This window comes from Lynx rufus, unplaced genomic scaffold (genome assembly GCF_022079265.1).
Source record: "Lynx rufus isolate CCGP_SWC_20201006 ecotype Redwood Valley unplaced genomic scaffold, mLynRuf1.p SCAF_23, whole genome shotgun sequence".
NCBI classification, from domain to species: domain Eukaryota; kingdom Metazoa; phylum Chordata; class Mammalia; order Carnivora; family Felidae; genus Lynx; species Lynx rufus.
Window position 1 is genome coordinate 2,829,735 of NW_025814838.1, and position 26,747 is coordinate 2,856,481.

Here is a 26,747-nt window from a genome sequence, read left to right on the forward strand (position 1 = left end):
CAGAGAATTTGAAACCGTAGACAGGAAATTATAGGCTCGGTAGCTGCCGTTTATTGAGTGTCTACTGTGGGCTAGGCACCTTCTAAACACATTCCCTCTGTCGAACCCTGTGATGCTAGGTGCTATTACTACGCCCCATTTTACAGTTGAGAAAACTGAGGCACAGGGCTGGTAAGTGAAGTTCCATGTGCTTCACTACTGCACGGGTCCACGCAGGCTGCTGCTGCCGCCGCCCTGTGCACAGCGTCCCCTCTGGTCCCCGGGGTTCTTTGTCGCTAGGGCCAGATGGGAGATGGGAGAACGAGGCTGATACTTTCAGTACCTGTGGTCTTATCACTCCAGAACAGACGTCCCGAATCCAGGTCCCACAGGGACAGTGTGGGGGACAGCAACGGGTAAAGCCAGCTGGAAGCATTACAGCAGTGACCCTGAGGACCGTGGCAAACAGGGTCAGCAGCCCACGGTTGCCACGGAGAAATACGGCTGGCCTCCCGGGAAAGCCCAAATCTGGCTTTTTATGAGAAAATCAGATTTTCAACTCAGTTGTTTCTAAAATAGCTTTATTGAGGCACGATTGGTATATCATGAAGCGCACCCATGTGAAGAGTACAGTCGAACGGGTTCCCACAACCATCGCCATGATCCAGTCTTAAAACCTTTTTATCACCCCCGCCCCCGCCGCAAAATCCTCTGTACCCACAAACCCTTCTTACTTGCCTCCAAGTCCCCCAGCCGTGGGCAACACTAGTCTTTCTGTGTCCATCGCTCTGCCCGTCCCGGACATTCTGGATCAGTGAAATGACACGACACGTGGTCTCTCATGACTGGCTTCTTTCACTCGGCGTGAGGTCCTCACGGTTCGTCCGTGTCGCAGCAGGGTGTGGGCACTCTGTTCCTTTTTGCCGCCGAACGACGTTCCGTGGTGCACAGACCCAGCACGTCGTGCCTCTCCACTTAGGAGTGGATGGCCCTGTGTGCTGTTTCCACCTTTTGGCTGGCTGGGAGCATTCCGCTGTGAGGCCACGACCCCCCACGTACCAAAGTTTGTGGGGACGTGTGCTTTCCTAGGGGAGGAAAGTTTGGGTCGTGTGGTGACGCTGAGCTTCAGCTTTTTAACTCAAAACGTTTTTTTTTTTTTTTTAACGTTTATTCATTTTTGAGACAGAGAGAGACAGAGCATGAATGGGGGAGGGGCAGAGAGAGGGAGACACAGAATCTGAAACAGGCTCCAGGCTCTGAGCTGTCAGCACAGGGCCCGACGCGGGGCTGGAACTCACGGACCGCGAGATCATGACCTGAGCCGAAGTCGGATGCCCAACTGACTGAGCCACCCAGGCGCCCCTTAACTCAAAACGTTTTAAATGTGCCAGCCGACAGAACCTCACTGCAGACCCTCGTCTCCCTCCCTGGCCCCAGCCAAAAACAGAAACCAACTGGTTTTCGTCCTGAGGACTAGAGCGAAGACAGCTCCCTCTTTCTCTCCTCCCACCTCCCCACTCAGAGGCCCCTGACCTAATCTCAGTACATTAAGGCTTCTGGAAATGAAAGCCAGGAACGGAAGGATTTGCAGATGGGTTTTTCCTGCCCCTTTCCTGCAAAACCTCTGGGATAAGGAAGTTCAGAGCCTCTGAATGATGGGAAAGCTAAGGGGGGGAGGGGGGAGGGGGATTGGAATCAAGGGGAAAAAACACAAATTAACATCTTAAAATATTATCCAGCCACACCCATTTGCTTAAGGATCAGTTGGCATACCGCGGTGTGCCCGAGGTTAATATTCAGCAAACGTACAGCTCTCCGTGTGATCAAGTTCCAGCCCCTCTAGAGATGTAAAAATATATAGAAGTCTTTTCTCACTTAGCCTAATTTGACCACTTTCAGGATTTTTTTTTTTTTAAACGAAGTCTGTTTTTGCCATTTCTGGTTGGTATTTATCAAAGGTTACATTTGTAGAATCAGATCCAGAACCTTCCCCTGACTACAAAGCGTGGCCTTTGCCTTCCTCTCGAACTAACTCCTCTCCTGCATTTCAGTCCCTCCTGGCTGTTCCTCGCACTCTGAGCTGGTCCAGCCCAACCCCGGGGCTGCTGGCTAGCTCCCTCACTCCTTCAGGCCCGTCTCAAAGGTCATCTCCTTAGGGGGTCCTCCCCCCCCTTGCTATCTATTCCCTCCTGTATTGTTTTTCTTCATGGTTCACAGCTTGCCTCACGCACTCAGCACTCAGTGGATGTCTGTTGAATGATACAAGAACTTATATACCCTTTTGGTTACTAATGGCACCCCTCCCTTCTCCCCAGACCAGGATTTCTCGACCTTTGCCCAACGTTTCATGCCAGATCGTTCTTTGTTGTGGGACGAGAGGGGCTGTCCTGGACATGGTGGGATCAGCGGCATCCTTGGTCTCTGCCTGCCGGATGCCCCGGTAGCACCCCCGCCCCCAAGTCACGACAACCACGGTGTCTCCAGACACTGCCGAATGTTCCTTGGGAGGTGAAATCCTGCCTGGCTGAGGACCATGCCCTACACGGTGGGCTCTGTGAGAGCGGAGGCCTTGTCTCTCTCCTTCACTGCTGCAACCCGAAAGCCTGGCCCTCTCAGCTCATCCTCGGTGAACGCGTGAGAGCCGCAGAGGCGACTAGAGTCCCCGCAGCGGGGCTGCTGGTGCTTGAGCCTTTGGGTTTGCAGTTTGGGCTCACAGAGCAAGCGTGGACCCTGGAACCGGACAGACGGGATCCGACCCCAGCCGAGCCACATCTCGCTGCGCAGCCTGGGGCAAGTTACCTGTATTCTCCGAGCCCCTGCGTCGCCGGTGAAAAAGCAGCGGCAGGATGATTCTGAGCAATGAGATGACACCACCCGCGGAAGAGCCAGTGGCGCGAGTGGACACGTGGAGTGTGCTCAGTACTTGCTTGTTAAACAGGGTTGAGCTCTCGGGTGAGAACAGGGGCCCGGATGCACTGGTGCGTGCCTAACCGAACCAAGGATCGGCGACCATGCCTCCTGGCCGCTCTGGTTCGGATGATAAGCTATCTGCCTGCCCCGTTTATGGGGCACTTTGCACGGGCATTACTCCGTGTCTGTATCCTTAGTTCCTTAAAAGAGTGCATATCTTGCCCTCGTGTTTCCTGAGGCGGAAACCACCCAGCCACCTGCCCCAGCGCCAGCCCCTCCCTCGGATTTGCTCTTTCCTCCTGCCTCCGGGCTCCTTCCTTTCCCCTTGGCTTCTCTCTGCTTCCTGGGGCCACGGGACTTCAGTTTCAAATGTATTTTGACTCCGCGTTGCTGCCGGTCATCTGGGCTTCGTTTTCCGTGTGACTGCAGGTGGCGGGTGGTGCTGGGGGGGGCAGAGGGCAGGGCTGGTCAGTTGGGAGCTGGGGGAGGTGGGCCCTGACCGCCAGCCTCTCCCCTGGGCGCAGATGGGTCTTTCACCCTGGGACAGACAGAAACTTGGAGAAACGCTCCGCATCAAATTAAGCCTTAAAGGCTGGTTGGAAAGGTGGGAGAGCCCTCGCTGTCAGGTAACGGGTGACAGAGGCAGACAGACATTCTTCCTTCATTTTGCCTCCCTCCTTCCGTCCGTCCCTCCCTCCCTTTCTTCCTTCCACAGATAGTCCTTGAGCATCTCCCCACCGGGATCAGGTGCGGGCTCTCTGTCCTGGGGGCTTTTGTCTAGAGGGGGAGGCGGTGATTTAAGCAGTATTGGAGCCACTGATAGGAAGAAGCAGCCCCAAGGCTGTCACAGGGGACCTTGCCCAGAAGGGGGTGCGCCCTCTTGAGGCGTAAAGGATGGGGGTGGTTAGTGGGTGGCTGAGTTGGGGGAGGGGGTAAAGGGGGTTGGAGAGCATGTTCCAGGGAGAAGGGCAGCAAGGAAGAGGGCCCCGGGCAGGCGCATGTTCTCAGGGCGGACAATCCCTGATGAGGTGGCCGTGGGAGGAGCCTGGAGAGCAAGGGCAGGCGGATGTGAGATCAGAGGTGGAGGGGGCAGGGCCTCCGTCTTCTCCCCAGGGCATCAGTGAAGGGTTTTCAGGGCAGGTTCGGGGAAGGTGCCACCTGGAGTGGCTGGTGGGGACTGTGCTGGTGGGGGTGGGGAAGTGGGGCAGGTTTGTGGCTGTCTGAGGATCCCGGGCCAGGAGACGTGGGGGCTTGCTATGGTGGGGTAGTGGGGAGCCCCTGAGGGTTTTAAGCAAGGAAGATGTGAGAGGGCTACTGGGATGGTCCAGGTGAGAGATGCGGGTGGCTTAGACCAGGGTGGCAATGGTGGAGGTGTGACAGGTGGTTGGCTACTGGATATGTTTGCAAGGTGGAACCAACAGGAAGTGCTGATGGGTCGCACTTCGGAGGGATGGGGTGGGGGTGGGGGCGGAGAAGGGGCAAGGAGATGAAGGTGGGGGGGGAGGGGTGAAGGCTGGGGAGGAGGAAGGAGGGATGGGCATAGGGGCGGGAATCAGGAGCTCAGATTCGAGGCTAATTTGAGATGCCTGTGAGATGCTGCAGGTGAGTGAGATGCAGCCTCTGTCTCCAGGGAACCCAGAGCCGAGTTGGAGGAACCATCTAGGACATGTAGGACACAGCTTTGTGGCAACCGGGTGCGTTAAAGGCTGCCACACAGGCACGGAGAACATCGCAGTCATCTGCTGCACTTGGAGAGGTGAAGGGACCCCCGCAGAGGTGACAAGTGGGCCATTCCTCGAACAGAGATTGGCAAAGAGTAGGGAAAGGCATTTCAGGCAGAAGGAACAGCAGGTGCAAAGGCAAGGAGGCCCAACAGGGTGAATCCATAGTTCACCTGCGGCTTTGGCGTGAGCTGGAGCATGGGGGGTGCGGGGAGAGATGCTGCTGGAGAGACGGCATGCTTGGCGGTTCAGACCTCCCTCTGGAGGCAGTGGGAGCCAGTGGAGGTTCTAGATCAGGGGAGTGCAATAGGCAGGAGTGCCTTTTTGGAAGGTCCTGTTCTGCTCCTCGGCCAGTCAGAGCGACCTCCTCCACAGGCGGAGGGGCGAGGATGTGCTTCCAGGGCAGTGTTTCTCAACCCTGTTTTCATCACTGCTCTCCTAGGAGCCTTGTTAGAAGTGCTTCTTCCTGATTCTCCCTTCCTCCGTGAAATTTTAACTCCACGGGTGTGCCGCATATCTGTTTATGTATTCTATGTACATCTGTGCTTTTTTATAAGAAGAGTTAGATTTTTTTTGCGTGTACAGGTGACCCTTGAACAACATGGGGGTTAGGAGTACTGACTCCCCGTGCGGTCAAAAATCCATGTATAGCTTTTAACCCTCGCAAAACTTAACTACTAATAGCCTACTGTTGACAGGAAGCCGTACTGACAACATGAAGAATCGATTAATACATATTGGCATATGTATTAATACTGTATTCTTGGGGTTCCCCGGCGGGGGGGCTCAGTCAGTTGAGCACCTGACTTCGGCTCAGGTCGTGATCTCATGGTCCGTGAGTTGCAGCCCCGAGTCGGGCTCTGTGCTGACAGCTCAGATCCTGGAGCCTGCTTTGGATTCTGTGTCTCCCTTTCTCTGCCCCTCCCCTGCTCGTGCTGTGTCTCTCAAAAATGAATAAACGTTAAAAAAAAATTTTTTTTAAATACTCTCTGTCTCTCAAAAATGAATAAACGTTAAAAAAATTTTTTTTAATTCTTCCAAGAAAATAACCAGGGAAAGAAAATACAACTAACAATACCCTAAGTGGGGCGCCTGGGTGGCTCAGTTGGTTGATCATCTGACTCTTGACCCAAAGGTCATGACCCAAAGGTCATGATTCCGGGGTTGTGGGATTGAGCCCCACATTAAGGTTCTCTGGATCTCTCTCTCTCTCTCTCTCTGCCCCTCTCCCCTGCTCATTCTCTCTCTCTCTCTCTCTTTCTAAAATTAAAAAAAAAAGAGAATATCACAAGAAAGAGAAAATACATCTAAAGTACTGTACTTATTGAAAAAACAACCCATGTTGTAAGTGAACCCGTGCTGTTCAAACCCGTGTTGTTCAAGCTTGACTGCTGATGGGGGCCTTGCTGAGTTGAGCATGTTCCCTTTAGGCTGCCTCTGGCAGAGGGAGTTAAGCGATGCCCTGCGAACCCCGGGGCTGGCCTCTGCCCTCCTCTGATTGGCTGTGGGTCTTTGCTGCCTTCACTAGTTGTTGTGTGTGATTTAATTTGCTTCCACTGAGCAACTGCTAGGCACCATGCGTGTGCGAGATCCGGGGGGCAGATCTGAGCAGGGCCCGGCCCTGCTCTCTGTGGGCTTATCGCCAGGGGGTGGCCAGCCGACAGGCTGCCAAGGACGGGGGGGGGGGGGGGAGGTCCTCGTCCTGGGGTTGCTCAGAGAGATCGAGACTGCAGCAAAGTTGAGCCCCCATGAGAACTGTAGTGTTTTGTTTTTAAATAAAATTCCAGTTACCAGGAAAGTCGATCGCCTGTACGTTGCTGGCAGGAATGTGAAACGCTACAGCCACTCTGGAAAATACTTCGGCAGTTCCTTCTCAAAAGTAAAAACGGTCCCAGCAATTGCGCTCTTGGGCATTGATCCCAGAAAAAGGAAGACTTCTTTTCACGCAGGAAACTGTACATGAATGTTCATAGCAGCTTCATTTGTAAGAGCCCCAAGCTGGAAACTAACCAAATGTCCTTCAGTGGAGGAGTAAATAAATGAACCGTGACATATCCACACCATGGAATAGTACTCAGCAACAAAAAGGAACCAACCAACTGCTAGAAATAACACGCGTTGGTGAGGATGTGGAGACAAGGGAATGCACTGTGGGCGCGAATGCAGGCTGGTGCAGCTCCTCTGGAAAACCGCAGGGAGGTTCCTCAAAAAATTAAAAATAGAAGTACCCTATAACCCAGAAATTCCACTACTGGGATTCACACAAAGAAAAAACCACTACTTTGAAAAGATATACGCACCCCTATGCTCACAGCAGCGTTATTTACGATAGCCAAGAAATGGAGGCAGCCCAAGTGTCCAGCCATAGATGAGTGGATAGAGATGTGGTGTGTATACACAATGGAATATTACTCGGCCATAAAAAAGGAATGAGATCTTGCCGTTTGTAACGTGGATGGACCTAGAGGGAATAAGCGAATAAGTCAGAGAAAGTCAAATACCACGTGAGTTCACTGACATGCAGGATTTTAAAAAACAAAACAAATGAACGGACACAAAAACAAACAGACGCTTAAATACAGAGCACACACTGGCAGTTGCCAGAGGGGAGGTGGCTGGGTGGGGGGGGGTGAAACAGGTGACAGGGATTAAGGGGTACAAGCTTCTAGTGACAAAACAAGCCAGGGGGGTGGAAAGCACAGCACAGGGAATGCAGTCAGTAACACTCTCCGGTGACAGACGCCGACAACACTCAGCATGGAGAGCACGAGTCACGTATAGAGTTGTCGAATCACTACGTTGTCCACCTGAAACAAATACAACATTGTATGTCAAGTATACTTCAATAAGATTCTTTTTCAGGGAACTGGTCACTGATAACACACAACAACTTGGACGGACCTAAAGGGTATTAAGTTGAGCGGGAAAGAGCCAATCTCTGAGGATACATATTGCACGATTCCATTCACGTAACATCTGTGCGATAACATAATTATAGACACGGAGAACAGACGAGGGGTTGCCAGGGAGTAGGAGTGGCAGAACGATGGGTGGGGCTATAAAGGGGTGACATTAGGGGGTCTTGGTGCAGTCGAGTCTCTTGACTGCAGTGGTGAGTAGGCAAGGCTACGGACGTGACAAAATTGTCACAGAGCTATGCACACGCACACACACTCACAGGTGCATGCGTAACTGGGGAAACCTGAATCAACTCCATGGATTGGGTCAAGGGCAACTCCTTGACTTGGCTGTTGTACCCTAGGACCATAGGGGTTGTGTGTTAATAGTGGGGGAAGGGTGTGTGAAACATTCCTGCACAGTTCTTTGCAATCTCCTGCAAATCAGTAATTATTTCAGAGTAAGAAACTTAAAAAAAGAAAATTCCAGGGGTGCCTGGGTGGCTCAGTCGGTGAAGGGTCCAACTTCGGCTCAGGTCACGATCTCACGGCTCAGGAGTTCGAGCCCTGCATTGGACTCTGTGCTGACAGCTCAGAGCCTGGAGCCTGCCTTGGGTTTTGTGTCTCCCTCTCTCTCTCTGCTCCTCCCCCTCACGTGCCGTCTGTCTGTCTCTCTCAAAAATAAATCAACGTTAAAAAAAAATTCCAGTTACTGGCGTTAGAACGTGCCTTAGAGGCGATGCAGTTGGAAACCTGTCCTTTTTTTAAAGCTTATGTATTTTGAGAGAGAGTTCCACACAAGTGGAAGAGGGACAGAGAGAGAGGGAGAGAGAATCCCAAGCAGGCTCCATGCTTACAGTGTGGAGCCCGATGCGGGGCTCGATCTCCCAAACCTTGGGACAACAACCTGAGCCGAAATCAAGAGTAGGACGCTTAACCGACTGAACCATCCAGGCGCTCTGGAAACCTATCCTTTCTGTGTTCCCTAAGCCCCTGGGCCCACACTCTCCTGTAGCATTATTCTCACCTGTCTGTGGCAGGTCCCAGCAGATCAGAAGCAGAACTGGAACAGTCCTGAGTCCGGGGCCCCAGGAGAACAGGTGATGCCAAACTCAGCAGCCGTGGGAGGCCCAGAATGCACTGCTCTGCCCCTCCCACTTTGCTTGGGCCTCTCCCGCTGCCTGTCTCCTCCTTCCCTCCCTCCCGCTGCCCCTTGTCGGTGAACACGTGCTGACCTTGCCAGACCCAGCTCGAAGCTCACCTCCTTTTCCAGGCCTTTCCCCGCACCCAGGTAAAGCGGGCCTTTCTCTCCCTCAGGTCCCTTTCGGGGGTCGAAAAGGGACCTGGGAGGGAAGATGGGTGAGAGAGTAGGAATACTGCAGGAACGGCACAGGGGACAGGAATGGCACAGGCAGGGGACAGGGACACATGGGCCCGGTGGGGCCTGCGAGGCTTGGTGGCCACAGGCTCCAACTAAACGGCACGGGTCCGATCAGACGGCTGAGGGTCGCCGAGGGAAACTGTGGACCCGTTGTCGCCAGAGTTTCCTACTTGTACAAGAGAAGCCGTAACTCCCAGATTTTAATGGAAATCCTCCAGATTTTTAAATGTTGGCAAAAAAAAAAAAATATATCCATTTTTTACAGCTCTAGCCAACATCTGCAGGTTGGATTCAGCCCATGGGCTGCCAGTTTTAGATACAGCTTCTGTCTTTCTATTTTAGTATTTGTAATAATTGATTTTACTTCTCTATTTATGTCGTCCTCCTCATTAGCCTTGGGGGAATGGCCATGCCTTATCCACAGCTGTATTCTCAGTGGCTGGTCCAATGCTTTGCATATAGAGGACGCTTAATAAATATTTGTTGAAGGAATGAGTTGGAATGTTAGAAGCAAGTCAGGGCCTGCAGAGCAGTCTGAAGATTCTAGATGGGACCCAGGATCCGTTAGCTGGGAGTAGCCAGCGGGTCTTCAGGAGGTAGGGCTGAGGGGGCAGGCTGTGTCCTTGGCCTTGCCGAGGCTGGTCACGGTGATTGAAATTCCGCCACATCCTCTGCGTGCTCTTGGAAGCACGGGTTGGGGGAATATGCAGGCCACTGGGCCTTTCATACAAATGAGTCTGGCCCCAGGCACAGGGCCAGGCAGAAATTGGGCTTTGGGGGATAGGAGGAGGTGAGAATTTTAATAAGCTTAATAAAAACTGGAAGTAAAACCCACAGTCCTGGAACTGCTCAGTTCTAGCGGTTTTAAATGACTTAGTGGAGTGGGTATAGCAAGGGAAGCTGGGCGCTCAGGGGCCTGGTCTCAGGGGAAACGTGAGGAGGCCCAGGCACTGGCCCAAGGGAAGGCTGGAGTCTGAGGGGCATGGCCAGGAAGGTGTCCTGGGGGTGTGGCCGGGAAGGGGCAGGGCCTGGGGGTGTGGCCTTAGGTAGACACTAAGTGGACAGGGCAGTTGGAGATCCTCAGGAGGAGCCTGGTCTGTCCTCTCCCCAGTGGTCAGGACTTCAGCCGGCTGGGGACTATACAGGCACAGGGCGCAAACCCAGGGAAGTCGGTTGGGCGGGGAACTAAGCAGGGAAACTGAGACCAAAGCCCTGTTGTAGAAGAAAAGGCTGTGCTCTGGAGTCTCTTACACACGGTGGGGGAGGGTGGGGAGTCTCTTACACACGGAGGGGGGTGAGGGTCGAGTGTAGGGACCGGAGTTCTCCATTAACGGGAGGGGAGGAGGCTCCGAGGGACTCCTGGGACAACTCGTCGGGGCAGGGCTCACTGGTCTGCACCGGGCCTGACTGATCAGGGCAGGCGCCAGGCCCACCCTCAATTCCCAGGGACTCCCTTCACGGCACTAATGTCCCAGGCACTCTCCTTGCTGGAGCATGAGCTTTCAGACAGGATCGGGTCTGCCTCGTCGTTCCTGTAGCCCTAGTACCTGGCACAAAGCTGGCCTTCGTCAATGCTCGTTCATGAGAGGAGTGTGACAGAGCCTGCCTCGCAGTGACCGAAGAGGGTGCCTGTGGGTGGAAGGGGCACGCGGAGGGGGGACAGCAAAACCTTCCTGCCCCTCACATCAGCAGCTGTCCCCCACCCATAGGGAATGGAGGGGGGCTGCACCTAAGCTGCATGTATCAGCCTGAGCTCATTCTTAGGGTGGAGGCTGGAGACTCCCTGAAAAGTGCTCCACCACAGGTATGGAGAGGTGAAGGTGAGGAGCCACGATGTGTGTGGATGAAGGGCAGGTTGCCTGGGTGCGGATTCTGGCCTCACCACCAGCTGTGTGTCTTTGGTCAAGTCCTCTGTTTTCCCTGAGCCTTAACGACCCCTTCCCCCAAATAGGGTGAGAGTCCCACCTACCGTATGGGGGTTTGTGAGGATTTTAAGTAGTCAGCATGTGCTGAGCACTTAGCATCGTGCCTGGTATGTGGTTGGCTCTCGGGGTGATGACTGTAACACAACTGGTAATATGATGGCAGCTGCGATTTAGCATTACAGTGGGGATGCATATAGTTCACGTAAGGGGGGCGGGGGGGGGCACAGACCAGGCCAGACACAGAGAGGGAAGGATGAGTATGAGACACCCAGAAACAGAGAATCATAGTATAGATGCAGACCTAGACAACCAGAGACAGAGACAGAGGCGAAGACAGAGAGACGTACAGAGAAAAACAGGGGAAAAGGAATAGAGACACAGGGAGGCAGAACTGGAGAGACACAAAGAGGGAGAGTCTACGAAAGTACATTTACCGCCTGTGTCTAGAGCACGGGTGCGGGTGGGGGTGGGAGGTGCAGCCAAGCCGTGCTGTTCATGTTTATCCAGTGAGGCCGCTTGTACCTCCTCCGCTCCCCACCCTGTGGCAGTTTCTGAATCCCCCAGGGACTGAGAAGCCCAGTCAAGCCGACGGAATAGCCAGGGCTTGGATCCCAGGTGGTGCTGGGGCAGGCGACACTTCCCAGGGAGATATCAAGCCAAAGGGGCCTGTGGATGATTCTTTTTAATTTTTTTTTGAGAGAGAGGAGAGAGAGAGAGAGCACGAGTGGGGGAGAGGGGCAGAGAGAGAGAGAAAGAGAGAGAGAGAGAGAGAGAGAGAGAGAGAGAATCCCAAGCAGGCTCCAAGCGCAGCGCGGAGCCTGACTTGGGGCTCGATCCCATCACCCTGGCACCATGACCTGAACCAAAACCAAGAGTCGGGCACTCAACCGACTGAGCCACCCAGGCACCCCACGAACCTTGATGAATCCAGTTCGGGAAAATATATGCCAAGGTACAGGCCGGGAGCAGGAAGATAAAAGGTCAGGTGCCCGGTGGACCTGGAATAGGAGCAGGATTGAGGTGGGGAGGAAGCAGGAGGGCCCAGCAGGTTGCTGGGCGGGCGCCGTGTGTGGCCAAGAGCCCCGTGGGTGGGAGCGGGCTGGGCCGCCTCAGAAGAGCACCTGGGCTGGCACCCTCACGGGGTCCTGAGGAGACCCAGGCCGCTCATTCTGCTAAAACCCTGTTCCTCCTTCTTCCTGCCTTCCCCTCCAGCCCCGGGTCAAGTAATGTCTCCTTGTGAAACCTTCAGCCGCGGCTACCAGCCTCTTGTCTATCCTTTTCTGTGCCTTGCTTTTTCCACTTAATATTTCTCGGGGGTCATTTTGGGTCAGCATATTTTAATCTACCCACTTCTTTTTCACTTGTGGATTATTAGCTTAGCATTTACTTAGCACCTTCTATGTGCCAGGGGCCGTTCGGGGCATTAGAGACACAACAGTGAACAAAACGGACACCGTTTCGGGGCGCCTGGGCGGCTCGGTCGGTGGAGCGTCCGACTTCGGCTCAGGTCAGGATCTCGCGGTTCGTGAGTTCGGGCCCCGCATCGGGCTCTGTGCCGACAGCTCGGAGCCCGGAGCCTGCTTCCGATTCTGTGTCTCCCTCTCTGTGTGCCCCTCCCCCACACGTGCTCTGGCTCTCTCTGCCTCTCAAAAATAAAGAAAACTAATAAAAAATTTTTTTTCAAAAAATGACATCGTTTCTGCTCCAAGGAGCTGCTGGGCTGGTAGGGAGAGATAACGGGTAAGTATGCAAATGACGTGTCGGGTGTGGTGGGTGTGGTTAGGGGAGGCCATTATGGCCAAGAGACATTTGAGCAGAAACATCTGAGGAGGAAATTGAATTCGTTCTTGCTGTGCAGCAAATTACCCCCAAACTCAGCCGTTTTATGGGGTCAGGGATCTAGGCACAGATGCGTTGGAAGCTCTGGCCCCAAGTCTCTCATGGGTCGCAGTCCAGCTGGGGGCCGGGGCTGTGGTCACCCCAGGGCTTGCTTGGGGCCGAGGCACCCACATACAAGCCCACACTCATGGTTGTGGCAGCTTCTGTTTCACGGGCTGGCCGCTTGGGCCTCTCCCAAGGGCCGCTTGCAACAGGGCCACCTGCTTCCCCCAGCACAACTGATCCGAGACAGAGAAAGAGAGAGAATACGTGCCAAGAAGAGAGCGAGAGAGAGCCCAAGATGGAAGCCATGGTGTTTTTTCGCAGCTAACGTCAAAAGCGACATTCCATCACATCTGTATTCTGTCAGCAAGCCCAGCCCATACTCTGCGGGAGGGGATTCCATAATGGTTCCACAATGAGGCAGAGATCATACCAGGCCGTCTTTGAAGCTGCCTACCGCAGAAGTGGCGATCCGAGGGAAGAATGGCTCAGGTAGAGGGGTGGCAAGTGCAAAGGCCCTGAGGTAGGACCATGCCCGGCACATTGAAGGGAAGACAAGGAGGCCAGAGTGGCTGGAGAGGAGAGAATGGGAGAGGTGGAGGAGGTCTGATCAGAGATGGAGATGGAGATTTCTCTTGCCGTCACTTAGTCCCTGGCCGGTGGACGTTCAGGGTGTTTTTTAACCCTCTACGGCAATGAATATCCTTGTCCACAGATGCAAATATGTCTGAGGGTGAATTCCCAGTGGTGAAACTGCTGGGTCAAAAGGAAGCTGCACTTTCAGCTTTGGCGGCCGTTGCCAGATTCCCTCCCCAAGAGCTGACCTTCCTGCCGGCCTCCTCTGAGGGTCCTTCATGCCTTTGACTTCACTGGTCCCTGCCCTGGCCTGCTGTCCTCTCCTGGCTGTTCCACATTAAAGGGTTGTGCTGTCTTCCCAGGCTCCCGTCTTCCCTCCGTCGCCCCCTCCCTCCAGACGGCCTCTGCCGCTGCAGATGGCTGGGGAGTCTAAGAGCCCCTTGGAGGACACTTCCCCTTGATGGAAATTCTCCGCGCTTGGAAAACTCTTCTCACAAACGGTATCTTCTGTGTGCTTTTCCCAGGTGCTGGAAATTCCCTGATGGCTGTTTTGGGACAACGAGTTGAGTTTGTGTTTGCCCACCATTTATCTCTGAGAAGGTGGCCGGCTGGCAGTCGGCCAGAGGGCAGAGCACGGAGAACACCTGGCCTGGAAGGAGAGGCCGTGGCCGTCTTGTGCTCCCCCTCTGCATAAAGCCGAGCCACACGCTATCCCCATGACATTTGCAAGGCCTGGCGAGGCCTGGGGGCTCTGAGACCCACTGGGGTGGAGACCACATACGAGTCAACCAACATTCACCGAGCATGCCCTGCGTGCTCTGCTCTTGTGTATAATATGACTAAGCGGGGGAAGTGTCACTTGCATGCTTAAAAGCTTCTAGTGGCTTCCTGTTGTGTTCTGAATAAAACCCCAACCCCTCCCCCAACTGGTCCTTTCCCACCTCCCTGAACGCCCCCCCCCCCAAACCTCTTCACAGGCTCCAGCCACACCGACCACTTCTCCCCACCCAAAGGCCTCGGCAATCTCTGTTCCATCTGTTTGGGGCTGTTCCCAGGCTTTTTCATGACCAACTCCTTATCTTTCAGGTTGCCGTTTGAAGCCTCTTCTCAGGCCTTCCCCGATGACCTGATCTGAAGCAGCTTCCTCTAGTCACTCTGTCTCCTCACTCTGTTTCTTCCTTGAAATTACATCTTTATTATCTGTTTCCCCTGCTTGACTCTCAGCTCCATGAGGACAGCGACTCTATCTTGCTCTCCTCTGTGTCCCCAAGACTTAGTAAAATATCTGGGACACAGTAGGTGCTCAAGGGATAGTGGTTGTATGAGTGGATGTGACTGGGTATTATCTTCACTGTCCAGGTGAGGAAATGGGGGGTTGGAGATGTGAAGTGACTCGTTCACGGACACGCAGCTGGGAAGTTGCAGAATTGAGATTCAGACCCAGGTGTGTCTGAGCCCAGCTCAGTGCCCTCTCCCTAGCCGGTTGGCCTTGGTAGACATTGCTGGCTGTCCAGAGCGGACTGGCAGTTGTCAGGCCAATACTGGGAACTTGAAGGTGAGTAGTGTCTCGGTAGGTGTGCTGGGAGTCCGGGAAGCAAGCTGGAATGAGGGGCAGCCCTCCTCACCCTCCTGTCTTTGGATAGAACCACACCATACGCCGTTCATGTGACATTACGTGTCCTGGCAGGGCCTGCGGGCTCTGAGACCCTTGAGGGCGGAGACCACGTAAGAGTCAACCAGTGACAAGGCAGGCAAGGTCTGGATCGCCATCTGGGTCACTGATGGCTCTCAGTCCCTCCTCCTCCCCAGCCACATTCCCATTTTTCTTGTCATCATGCTTAGTCGTACCTCTTCTCCTGAGGTTCAGCTTGCATGGGAAGGCAGGGCTGGTATCCTTCATCTGGAGAACCTGGCCCTTCCAGGGGCAGCAGAGAAATATTCAGGGGTGCCCACTCTGGAGCCAGCCCAGTTGGCCCTCCGCACACATCCTGAATCTTTTTGAGCCTCCCTTTCCTTATCTGTTAGAGAGTAATAGTTTCTCCTTCGTAAAGTCCCCAAGCAGGATCAATGAGGTGGTACGTGTAGAATCCCTCCCTCAGGCACCTGTCAAGCACCGCATGGCAATAGCTTCATATTAGTCACCATGTAGCCCAAGCATGGCCCTACAAGGCCTTCTTCCCTCCTCAAAGCCTGCCTGGGGTGCCCCATGCCTACATAATCTCTCAAATTGCCACCACACTTCCCAGTTACTTGCTCCCCTCCAAATTCTTCTCCCTGAGGACACACACATCATTCCTGAACCCCCTTTGCAGGGACAAGTCATGGCCAAGCAGATATATCAGTAAAGGTATTCTACATTGACCTGGGACACAGAGGGCCCTCTGCCCCGTGGTCTGGTAGGGGAGTGGAACAAGCTGAGAGTGGTTGGGGGAGAGGGGCTGGGGAACGTGGGGGGAACTAGCAGGAGGGGGATCGCATGGTCCCCAGGATGAGAAGAACTCAGACTCTGCCCAGCATGTGTCAGCGTCCAAGGACGTCTGGCCCGGCAGGCGGAGCACTGCAACAGGTGTCCTGGGGTCAGGCGGGAGTGGGGCATGTCCGCGATCAGGGGAGCCCCCACACTTGTAGAGCAGTGACATTGCTGTAGGCGCCATTCTATGAACTCATGGCTCTTTCCTATACTAGGTGGGGAGACTGAGGCACGGAGCATTTAACAGAATTGCCCGGGTCGCACTGTCAGTAAGTGTTAGAGGCAGGATTTGGACGCAGGCGGTCTAACTCCGGAGTCCACACTGTCCGGCCTACCGTGACGGTGTCTGAGCGGTCTGCTGGGTGGGGGAAGAGGCCCATGCCGTATATGGGGATGGGAGAGATGGTCTTGTCTGGGATACAGGAGTGGGCCGATGGGGAAGGTATATTCCCGAGGGCCCTAGGAGACAGTCAGCTATCCAGGGAGGGAACTGGCGGTATGGTTGGGGGAGGTGTCTGTCAGCTTGGGGGGCAGGGTGGGGTCCACAGGGCCACTGCTGGGCCAGGCCTAGGGAAGGTGAGCAGACCCCACTCCCGGGAGCCCTGGGTCAGGAGCAGGGCAGCTGAGCCTGTGGCCAGGAGTCTCTGGCTGTATCGCCAAGTGTTGCTGGGGCAGGCAGGGCCGACTGGGAGGAGCCCCGGCTGTAGGCTGTGCCCTGAGTGTGCGTAGAGCGACCCCTCACTTGCCTCCGCCCCTTGCTTAGCAGCTCACAAACTCAGCTGAGCCTTGATCTCCGGCAGTCTGAGGTCTGAGGGCCTCGCGGTCTGGTCCCTGCCCTGCGCCCCAGGGAGCCCTGCTGGGAGCTTGGTTCCCGGGCCTTCCTCAGAGGAGAGACAGGCCCACCTACGCCCACCCGAGATGAGCGCGGAGGGGGCGAGCAGAAGGCCTCAGCCAGGGCCGACAGGAGCCAAGGCAGTCACGTACGGGCCTGGCATTGATGCCGTGACACAGCCCGGGCTCCCGGGGCCCCCCCTCACCGTCCTCCGTGAGCACCCCCTGCGCCCTGAGATTTGCTCAGACTCAGGCAATCGCAGACACCAACCCTGCGGGAGCTCTTAGCGCTGGCCGGAGGGTGACCCGGGGATAGCACCCGACTCCAAGCGACTCTGCACCGTCACCCAGCTTCGTCCTCTGGCCACCTGGCCGCGTGTGGCTCCGTCTTGGCTCCTGTCCCAGGAGAGGGGTGGGCCGGGAGGCACCTGCGGGCCACTGGCATCTGTGCCCCTCTGTGAGCGCCCCCGAGCCAGGGGTCCGGAAAAGACAGGCACAGGCTGGGCTTCCAAGGAGGCAGGGCCGACAGCGTCCCCGGCCCCATGTCCTCGAGACCCCGCAGCGGCTCCTCCCGGCACACTTCCGGCCTCCCTGCCCTGAGTCTGAGAGCAGACCTGCGGCCCAGGTCTCGGCTTACCCGTCACCTTCCCAGAAGGGCCAGCCCCATCCTCCTGGGCCAAACTACCTACCACTTTCTCCTCATGCCCTCATTTCCTTCAAAGCATTTATTAAACTCTGAATTCTCAATGTATGTGTTTCTTTTCTATCTTCCTTCGTAAGCATGTCAGCTCCGTGAGGGCAGGGACCTGGCGTGTCTTAGACACGCCTTCATTTCCTGAACCGTGAGGGGAGCCTGGCAGACGGCAAGTGCTCACCGAACGTTGGCTGAATGAAGGTGTGAATGGGAGAGAGAGGCTGTGATGGAATGTGGACACATCTGGACTTGGAGTTGGGTGGGCCTGGACCCACATGTGCCGTGTTACCCTGGGTGGATTGCTTTCCCTCTCTGAGCTTCACTCACTCACTCATCAGATCCGGTGCAGCCAAACCTAGCCTTCCTGGGATAAGGCAGGGAGAGCATGAGACGCGGGATGAATGGGATGGTCGGGTGCTTTGCACACCGTAAAGCGCCCAGGGAAGGGAGGGCTGTCCGGAGGTTTTGTGGCAAAGCGTCCACTCAGCTCATTTTCCTGGTGCCCAGGCGGCTTCCTGGGCAGTGAAGCTAATGGGATGGCATCACAGCGTCGCCGGAGGGAAGTGTGGAAGCTCAGAGCTTCCGGCCAGGAGAATAGGATTTGCGTTTCAGCTAACTTGACGGGCAGACGGAAGAGGAGCTTCGGGAGGAATGTTTTCAAAGCTGGCCAGGCGTGAGGCGGGGGCCCCGGACCCATCACGGGTGACTCTGTGCAGGCCAGGGTCCCTCCTGGGCCGGATGGGGAGGTGAGGGGGGGGGGGACCACTGCGTGACACCGGAGGACAGTGAGTACTCCTGCCTATAACTTGGGCGCATGTCCAGGTATTCCCGGGAGAGAGAGGGAGAAAGACCCAGACAGGGAGGAACAGTCCAAGGCAGAGGTAGAAGGAAACAGGAAAAGAGGCAGGAAGAGAGAAAACAACCAAAGGGAGGGGCCTGCGCAGTGGCCCCCGCGAGCACATACCCCAGATGGATGGTGAGATGTCACTGTCCAGTGGGCGCCCCCCCCCCCCCCGCCGTGATTTCAGGGCCCCCAGTGCCTTCCCTAACGCCAGCTTCTTGCCTCGAAGAGCGTGCTTCCAGTGTTGAAGGATTCTTATCTTTCGTGCCACAGGGGCCCCGAAGTTAAGCCAGTTCCTTCCTCTGGTGCCCAACCCAAGAGAGACAATCTGTGGGCAGGCTGGAGGAAAGCTGGCCTTGAACTTCCATGGGAGAGTGTATGCCCTCTAGAATGCCCCCCCCTCCCCCCACACACCCAGATTCCTAAGCCTGTCCCTGGGTGTGCAGCTGATGGGCCACACCGCAGCCGGCAGCCGCCCTGGGCACCTTGCAGCCTGCCCTCACCTGACCCTGCACTCCTCACACTTTGTCCCCTGCCTCTTCCTCCACGACCGCCACATCCACATCCACAGGCCGCCGTTCCACCGCCGTCTTTCTTCCTCAATCACTCACTTTTTTTGTGTCAAACTTAAATGTATTCAGAAAGGAAGCTTTCAGATCACGGCCGGAAATGAAAAGCCGGTACACTTGCAATAAATAGAAGGGGACTGTAAAACCGCAAAAATAAAAACATTACCACTGTCAAAAGGTTTGCGTAGCATCTAAACCCGTGGTCTCCCCCTGGGGCGACTCTGCCCTCTCCCCATCCCCCACCCCGCCACCAGGGACACTTGGTAAGGTCTGGGCATGTTTTTGGTTGTCGGCACTTGGGGGAGGGGGCAGGGGAATGTTCCTGGCATCTGATGGAAGGGCAGAGGCCGGGGGTGCGGCTGGCCATCCCATCCCCACGGCAAAGCGTTATCTGGCCCCGGATGTCAATAGTGCTGAGGTTTAGAACTTCTGGTCTAAAATAAGCTTGAGCGCCCGAGGGAGGTGTGCCCCACACTTGGGCAGCTCTGACCTCGTTAGCTCCTCATCCTTCAGACTCAGCTGCAGCACCCCCCACCCCAGGGATGTCTCCCCAGACCCCCAAAGCAGAGGACTCCAGGTGTCAGCTCCTGTGGGACCTGCACCTCCCATCTCCTGACGCTCTGACCCTTGGCCTTTGTTTTCCTGCCCACGTCCATGTCCCTGATGAGAGCTGCAAGCAGGCAGGGCCACACCTGTCTCATCGTCCCCTAGCCCTCAGCACGGTGCCTGGCTCCTAGCAGGTGCTCCCGTGTGGAATGAATGAAAGCTGGGTGGGGGTCCCGGATCCCCTACTGTCTGGCTGGCTGTCAGGTACTTTGTTTCTCACCTGTGAACGGGACACACTCATAGGAATGCTGTCCCCAGTAGCACCCAGCATGTGTAAAAGTCCCTGGCGGAAGGAAAGCCCTGGGTAAAGGTTAGGGGCCATCTGCAAGTGGCAGGGGTCCCTGGAGAGATCACGGGCTCACTGCCTCATTCATGTCTTCTACTGCGGTTATCAGGTTGTCCCGGGGTAATTTATAACTGGACCCCCTTTCGTCTCCAGTGTCCCGGCCCGGGCAGTCAATGATCGGCCCCCCTCACTCTCAGGCCCTTGTGTCTAGTGGGGCATGTGGAGAGCTGAGCAGTCACTGAGGCTTGAGAGAGCGGGCCTGTTCCCACCACTCAGGGACCCTACTCTTACAGGGTGCTTGGAGCATCTCTGTTTAGCAGCAGGGTCTAGAGGCTGGGGGTGGGGCTGGCTGGGAGCTGCTGAGAAGGCACCCCTCGGCAGACAAGGCTTTGATTATCATGCTGGAATCGGGGCTGTTCCCCACAGATGCAGCCCAAGTCCCGGGCTTGGGTAGAATGTCAGGACCACATTCCTGGGGCATGTGAATTTCCAGGGCAGAGATGCAGAAGGCAGGGGGAGAGAAAGGGCCAGGACTGTGACTTGGGGGTGTGGGCACGTCGAGGGGGCCTTCCAGCCCTCTGGTGGAGGGCTCCAACCTGCTCCCCTCATTCCTACCCAGGCACAGGCCAGGGCACCTGCTCCCCTTCCTCCCGCCATCTCCCTGCAGGTGAGGGCCCACCCTCTGTCGTGGGGGGCTTATGAACATCCGAGGTCATCAAAGTGGGGTTAGTGCATGCGAAGGGTCACATGGGAGCCCCAGGAGGACATCACCCTGAACAATCTCGAGGGCGCACTGGCTGTGTCTATGAGCACGTGGCCCCACTGCCATAGGACGTCCACTGCTGTCTGCTGTCCACTCATATTGGGAGAGGACCCTTGGTGGGGGCTGATCTCAAGCCCATGTGCCCCCCCCCCCCGGGGAAGTCCTGGAGGGGGCCCGAGGCGGAGGCTGGGGGCCCTGCGGGGGCTGCTCTGCTCCCGTCTGCGAAGTTGAATTCGCTCTTTCCTGGGACCCACCATCCTCTCCTCCTCTGTTTCCTCCCTCTCCCCCCCCCCCCCCCCCAGGCAGGGAAGCTTACCTGGTCTCCAGGTGGAGGGGAGAGAAGCTGGCTCTGCTTCATCAAACGTTCTCCCGAACCTTTTCAGTGAACACCTGCAGTGTGGGCTTTGGGACTCTGACTCTGGTTTTCCCAGTCTTCTATGATACCTGTGCCCCGAGGTCATTGAGATCTTCTCTCCAGTTACCCAAATGAAGAAATGCTGGGGGGGGGGACAAATCTGTGATTTTTAATATCAAAAGCCATCCCACCACCAGATTGCCCTGGGCTACCCCAAGACTCACCAGGAACTGGGGTCAAGGCCTCAAGTACCCTTCTAGACCCCCACCCCCACCTGCGGGGGGGTGGGGAGGGGGTTGTTGGGGAGGGTCTGAGTCCGCTCATTGCCTCGGGGCTTGATGGAGGTGACTGGGGTAGACGAGGCCAGTGGTGGTTCAGTAAACCTAGTTTTTAAAATGGGAAGGCCCCCTATTCAATGCCACTTCTGATTTGGGCCACTTCACTTTAAAAGGCAAATAGAAGAGTGAGCAGAATCCAAACAAGCAGTGATGCTAATGACTCAAGTGGTCTGAAAGGAGACCTTTGCAGGAAGGGCAGAGCAATGGCAATGATCTAGTACCGGGCAGACAAGGTTGAGGGGCGACTCGGTAATTGCCAAGCTCCCAAAGGTTCCCCTTGAGAAGAAGCCAACCGGTTCGGCCCCTTGTCCTCGAGGGCAGAGCGAGAAATTAGCTTAAATTGGAGCTGGAAAGATTTAGGTTATGTGTAAGGAGGAACTTTTTAAACCCTGAAATATGCTACCAAGAGAGGCTTCGGGTTCTCGGGAGAGTGTCTAAAAATAGCCTGTTCTTTAAAAATAGTTCTGGGCAAGCTTTAAACATAGCCTCAGCTCGGCTTCTTGGCCACGGTTTTCCGTGCACGAGGACGCGCTGTATGTGGTCCCTCCCAGGTCAAAGGGCACAAGGGACAGTCAGAATCAGCCTTTGGTCTCTGTCCAGACAAACAACTGGATATTTTAGAAATGTATAGATAAGAGATTTATTTTCCTGTCTGCCGCCCCACGGATGGTTGTCATGAAATACTAGCCTTTAGAATGTCAAAGTTTTCTTTCCAGAGCTGTTGTTAATTGGGTCAGCCCCACCAGTTACCCCCAGTCTCTCCCCATTCCTGAGGCAGGGCTCCTCAGTGCCTGCGGGTTGACTGGGAATTCAACCATCTCAGCAAAGTTCCACCCACCCTGGTGACCTGCCCGCCCGCCTCCTGACCTCAGCAGCCTTGGCCGGGCCACGTCCTTGGTCCTTGTCGCTTGGGGCGCCGCTGCGGCCTCTCCCGACTCCCTGCCTCCCACCTTCTCGTTCTCTACACACCAGCCAGAGGGATCTTACAGAGGCACGTCTGATTCTTGTCTGATTCTTGCCTTCTTGCTTACAGTTATGTGATCCCTGCCCATTTGCCCTCAGGACCAAGCCCAAACTCCCTATGATGGTTCTGGAACTTTTCAGTGTCTTGTGTATTCCTGTAGCAGCAGCTCCCCCACCCACGTGCCCTGCCTCAGGCCCTTACAGCCCACCAAGCCACTTTGCCTGGGGGCTCTGCCTGCGGTCCCGCTGCCCGGCCCGCCTTCTTGCTCCCTCCGAGCTATTAACTCTCAGCTTGGAAATCACCTCCTCTGGGAGACATTCTGTTCTGACCTTCCTCGGGGAGCCCAGCCGGGCTTCCCAGGGGCCCCTGGCCCTCCCCCTTGGCTGCCCTGGCACATGCCCGTCCCCAGCTTGTCCGCTTCTCCCATCCCTCCAGAGCACTGGGAGGGATGCTGTTTCGCTGGCTCCCAGTGTATCCCCCACAGCTGGAGGAGAGCCCGGCACACGGCAGGTACTCAATATGTGCTCAGTGACTAATCAACTGAAAGTCAGGCCACCCCAGCAGGGGTGTCCCCTTTGCCGCCGTCCTGCCCCGTGTCATCGGGTTTCAGCTTCCTCCAGGTCCCCGCCAGCCCCTCTGTGTCGCGTCCCGACATGACATGCGTGGCATGTTGGCAAATCCAGATCAGCGCCTGGGGACACAAGAGTATTTATTTAGCCGCGAATGCTCTCTGAGCGTTCGGAGTAATAACTTAGCATCTTCGATAATACACTCCATTATAAATGAGTCAATCGGCCGCTTCCCACCAATGAACGGAGCATGCCGTTAGCGCCCCGTGTGCGAATCCCGCAAAAGAGAGCCAGGTCAAATGCAAGACGCGTCCTGGGGTCCAGCTGGGCATCAGTGCTCCGTGTGCTGATCCAGGCGGCACCTCCGGACCAGGGACGGTGTCCGCAGGAGGGGTCACCTGAGCCAGGGTCCACCACAGCCCCTGCTGCAGGGACGCGTCGTGGCTCGGTGCCCCCGCGTGTCCTGTGTCAGCGCCGGCGTCGGCTGCCCTGCGGCCTGGTCTCGGTTTAGGCTCCTGAGCGCAGGTCCTGCACGCACACGGCGCTGCCCCGCGCCACGTGCGCTCCCACCCCCGCTCCCGGAAAAGACTGTTTCACCCTCTGGCTCGCTCTCAGCTGGTGGCCTTGCCCGGCTGGGTGGAAAGGAAGGAGGAGAGTTGCCTCCAGCCCCTTCGTCCTGCGTAGTGGCTTGCTACCTTCCCTCTGCCCAGCTTCCGCAGTCGCCCTGGGGTTCCGCTGATTGCCAGTGTCCCCCTGTCTACCTGATCGCCCCTGGGGTGAGCGCGGGAGCACTCTCAATCTCCCCTCTTCAGCGGCCCTCCCTGAGCCCCACCATCACCCCTTTATCCCCCGCTTCTGCCTTCTCTGGGACTATTTCGCTGCTTTCTCTACTCTCCTCTTACCAGCCTGTTGTCGCCAATCACCTGTCCCCAGTGGCCTGCATGGTGGTAAATACGACGGTCACTTGTCTGTCTTCGTCTTTGACCTCACCGGCCGCTGCCTCCTTCTTGACTTGGGTGCTTCCCCCGGCCCTGGTGAAGCCACTCTGGTTTCCTCCTGCTGTTGGCTCCTCCTATCCCCTTCGGCCCTGGCATCGGCTCTGCCCGGGGCCTGCTTTTCCTACAACCTCTCTGCAGGTCATTTCTCTCTCTCCGCCAATGCCTCATGCATTTAATCCCCAGCTCGGACTGTTCCCCGAACCCCAAACTTGCACACCCAGCTGCTTGCTTGCTATCTCTGTTTGCATATAAGATAGGCATTTCCAGCGAATATGGCCCACGTTGGAGCCTACCCAACCTAACGTCTTCCTTCCTTTATCTTCTTCGCCTTAGTGGGCGGCACCACCGTCTGCCCGGTTGCCCAAACCGAGACTCCGGAGGTCATCCTGGGCTCCAGGTCTCCTCGGCCCCATGTCCAGTCCCTCAGCACGTCCCGGTGGCTGCAGCTGCATACCGGCCCGGAGCTGCCAGCAACTCTGGGCCAAGCTTCAGGCCTCCCAGCCGGGGGACCCTCTTCCCCACCCCTCCCGCATCCTCTCTCCTTTCCAAGTAACCGGAGTGTGCTGTAAACGTAAATTGGGCCCCTGCTTTGGCCTTCTGCTGGCTTCGGTCACGCTTACAATAAAAGCCAGGCTCATCACCGTGGCCCGGCAGATCCTGGCCACCGCCCGCCCTCCTGTCCGGTCTCGAGACACCTTGTCTGTCCCCCTCTGCAGGAGCCTCTTCTCCCTCCCCCCCCCCCACAGGTCAGGGTCCTGTCTTCAGCCTTTGCCAGGCCTCTCCCTCTGACTGGAGTGCTCTTCCCCAGACCTCCCTGTGGCTGCCTCCAGCTCCCATTCAAGCCTTTGCTTAAACGTCACCTCCCCAGAGAGGGCTTCCCTGACCACCCAGTCTGAGCAGCCCCTGGGATCTCTCCCGTCACATTGTCCTATTTTATAATGCATCGTGGCACTTTTCACTACCTGACGTGTTCTCGTTAACCTACGTGCTCGTTGTCTGGGCCTCAAGGGCAAGGCATCGGTCTGTCTATGTCAGTGGTCCCCACGCGCTAGAACAATGCCTGGCATATGAAAAGCATTCAATAAATATTCATTGGCTGATTGAATTAATGAATAATAAATAAATGAATGATGACTCGCATCTTAGCTCCTGTAGACAACTCGCTCTCCAAAGTTGCCAAAATCTGGCCCTGCCCTCGTTCATTCCCACATCCCAGACCCAGGACTTCCCACCAGGCAGCCTAGTGCCCCTCCCCCACGCACCTTGACATCCGTGGTCATCTAGTCATTCAACACATATTACCGAGTGCTGGGGACCACAAACCGGGTTCCTGGACGAGTGTAGAGTCTAGACGGCCTATATAGTGAGCCTCAAGCATTCATTCATTCATTCATTCATTCATTCAAGAAACACCACTATAGGACCTCCTGCATGCAAGCACTGTTCTAGATGCTTTACAAATATAAGCCACTGGATACTCATGAGTCCATGAGGTAGGTGCTATTGTTATCCCTGTGTTGTGTTGAGGAAACTGAGGCACAGAAACGGGAGGTCACCTACCCAAGGTCACATAGCTGGTGCTCATTTTGTTTCACTGTGGCTTTACCCTGCGCCTAACGTCCTGACCCTCCCGACATTGTCTCTTCCCTCTGGGCCCACGCCAGCCCCTCTGGACTTAAAAGCAGACTTTTCCCTTCCTCAGTGTGAGCAGTGGAGGCCAGGGCGGGGGTCACGGCAGCCCTGCCCGCTCTGGGGTCAGCTCTGACCCCGCAGTCAGCCTCGCCCCCAGTGCCCTCCTGTGTTCCCCAGGGGCTGGAAGGAGCCACGCCTGCCTCATCATGTGGGTCGGGGCCCCCACTGACGGTGTCAGGAGTTGGAAAATGAGATTTACAGCCCTGCGCTTCCTGGTGTGCGGCCGCCGGGAAGCAGCAGTCGCAGCGCAGGAAAGCCTCCTTCTTGCCAATTTCAGGAGGTGCGGTAACTGCAGAAAGTCACTTTCTAATTCGCAGGAGTTGGAAACAATTCCTTCTGCGGAGAGTTTGTGTGACAGACGCTACCACGGACTTCCCTGTGCAGAACAGACATGCTTCCAGAAACACAGGCGAGGATCAGATGTTTAAAGGAGACGCTTCAAAATGCAGTCAGAGCAACTCACCAGCCTATCTTTGAATTCTTTGAATGAAGAAATAATTTTCGTTTATTGCCTTTCCTTAAAACACGGCCTTTCATATTTGGGAGTAAATGGAATCCGATTGAGAAATCACTGCTTTTCCAAACTAACAGTTTAGAAAATTGTTCTGCCAACAGGCTGGGTCTGGCTTCTGGGTCTCGCTGGGTGTTTTCGTCATGTCCCCACTGCCCTAATAGAAGGAGTGATTGTTCTCATGAACGCTTTCCTGCATTAGTAGATGCTCATTGGGATTACCTGTGTCTACTGATATCCCCATTTTATAGATGAGAAAACAAGACACGCAGAGGCCACATAACTCAGAGAGCATCTGGACTGGCATAGTGCAGAAGAAACTCAAGACGTTAGAACAGCTGAGGGTTTGGAGAGTGAGCCCTCCCCCCCCACCCCCCACCCCCACAAACCCAGAAAGGGACTGGTTGGGGCTAGGGAAGGGGTCAGGACCCCACTAAAGGTGCAAGGTTCCTGCGTAAGGCAGCAATTCTAGGGGGAACGAGCACTGGGAAGTGAGCGGGGGGAGGCTGTCCTCCCAGATAACAGACTCTACTGTGACTTATAAGGGGTAAAAGAGTGTGGCATTGACACAAGAACAGAGGCAGACCAGTAGAATAGAGTGACATCAGGAAACACTCACGTACAGGTGGGGCTTGGAATGTAAGTGTCATTTAAAATCAGCGGGGAAGGGGCGCCTGGGTGGCTCAGTTGGATTTCGGCTCAGGTCATTATCGTATGATTCATGAGGTTGTCCCCCACATCGGGTTCTGTGCTGACAGTGTGGAGCCTGCTTGGGATTCTCTCTCTCTGTCTCTCTCTGCCCCTTCCCTGCTCGTGCTGTCTCTTTCTCTCAAGATAAATAAATAAAATAAAAATAAAATCAGGGGCACCTGGGTGGCTCAGTTGGTTAAGCATCCGACTTTGGCTCAGGTCATGATCTCACAGTTTGTGGGTTCGAGCCCTGCGTTGAGCTCTGGCCTGACAGTTCAGAGCCTGGAGCCTGCCTCCGAT

The 26,747-nt window shown here is 55.6% G+C and overlaps 1 protein-coding gene across 3 annotated transcripts in view; it reads left to right on the top strand.

Moving 5' to 3' along the window:
* Positions 1-26,747, top strand: part of GSG1L (GSG1 like) — a 206,915-nt gene that overhangs the window by 137,337 nt on the left and 42,831 nt on the right. The gene's annotated exons all lie outside the window — the stretch shown is intronic.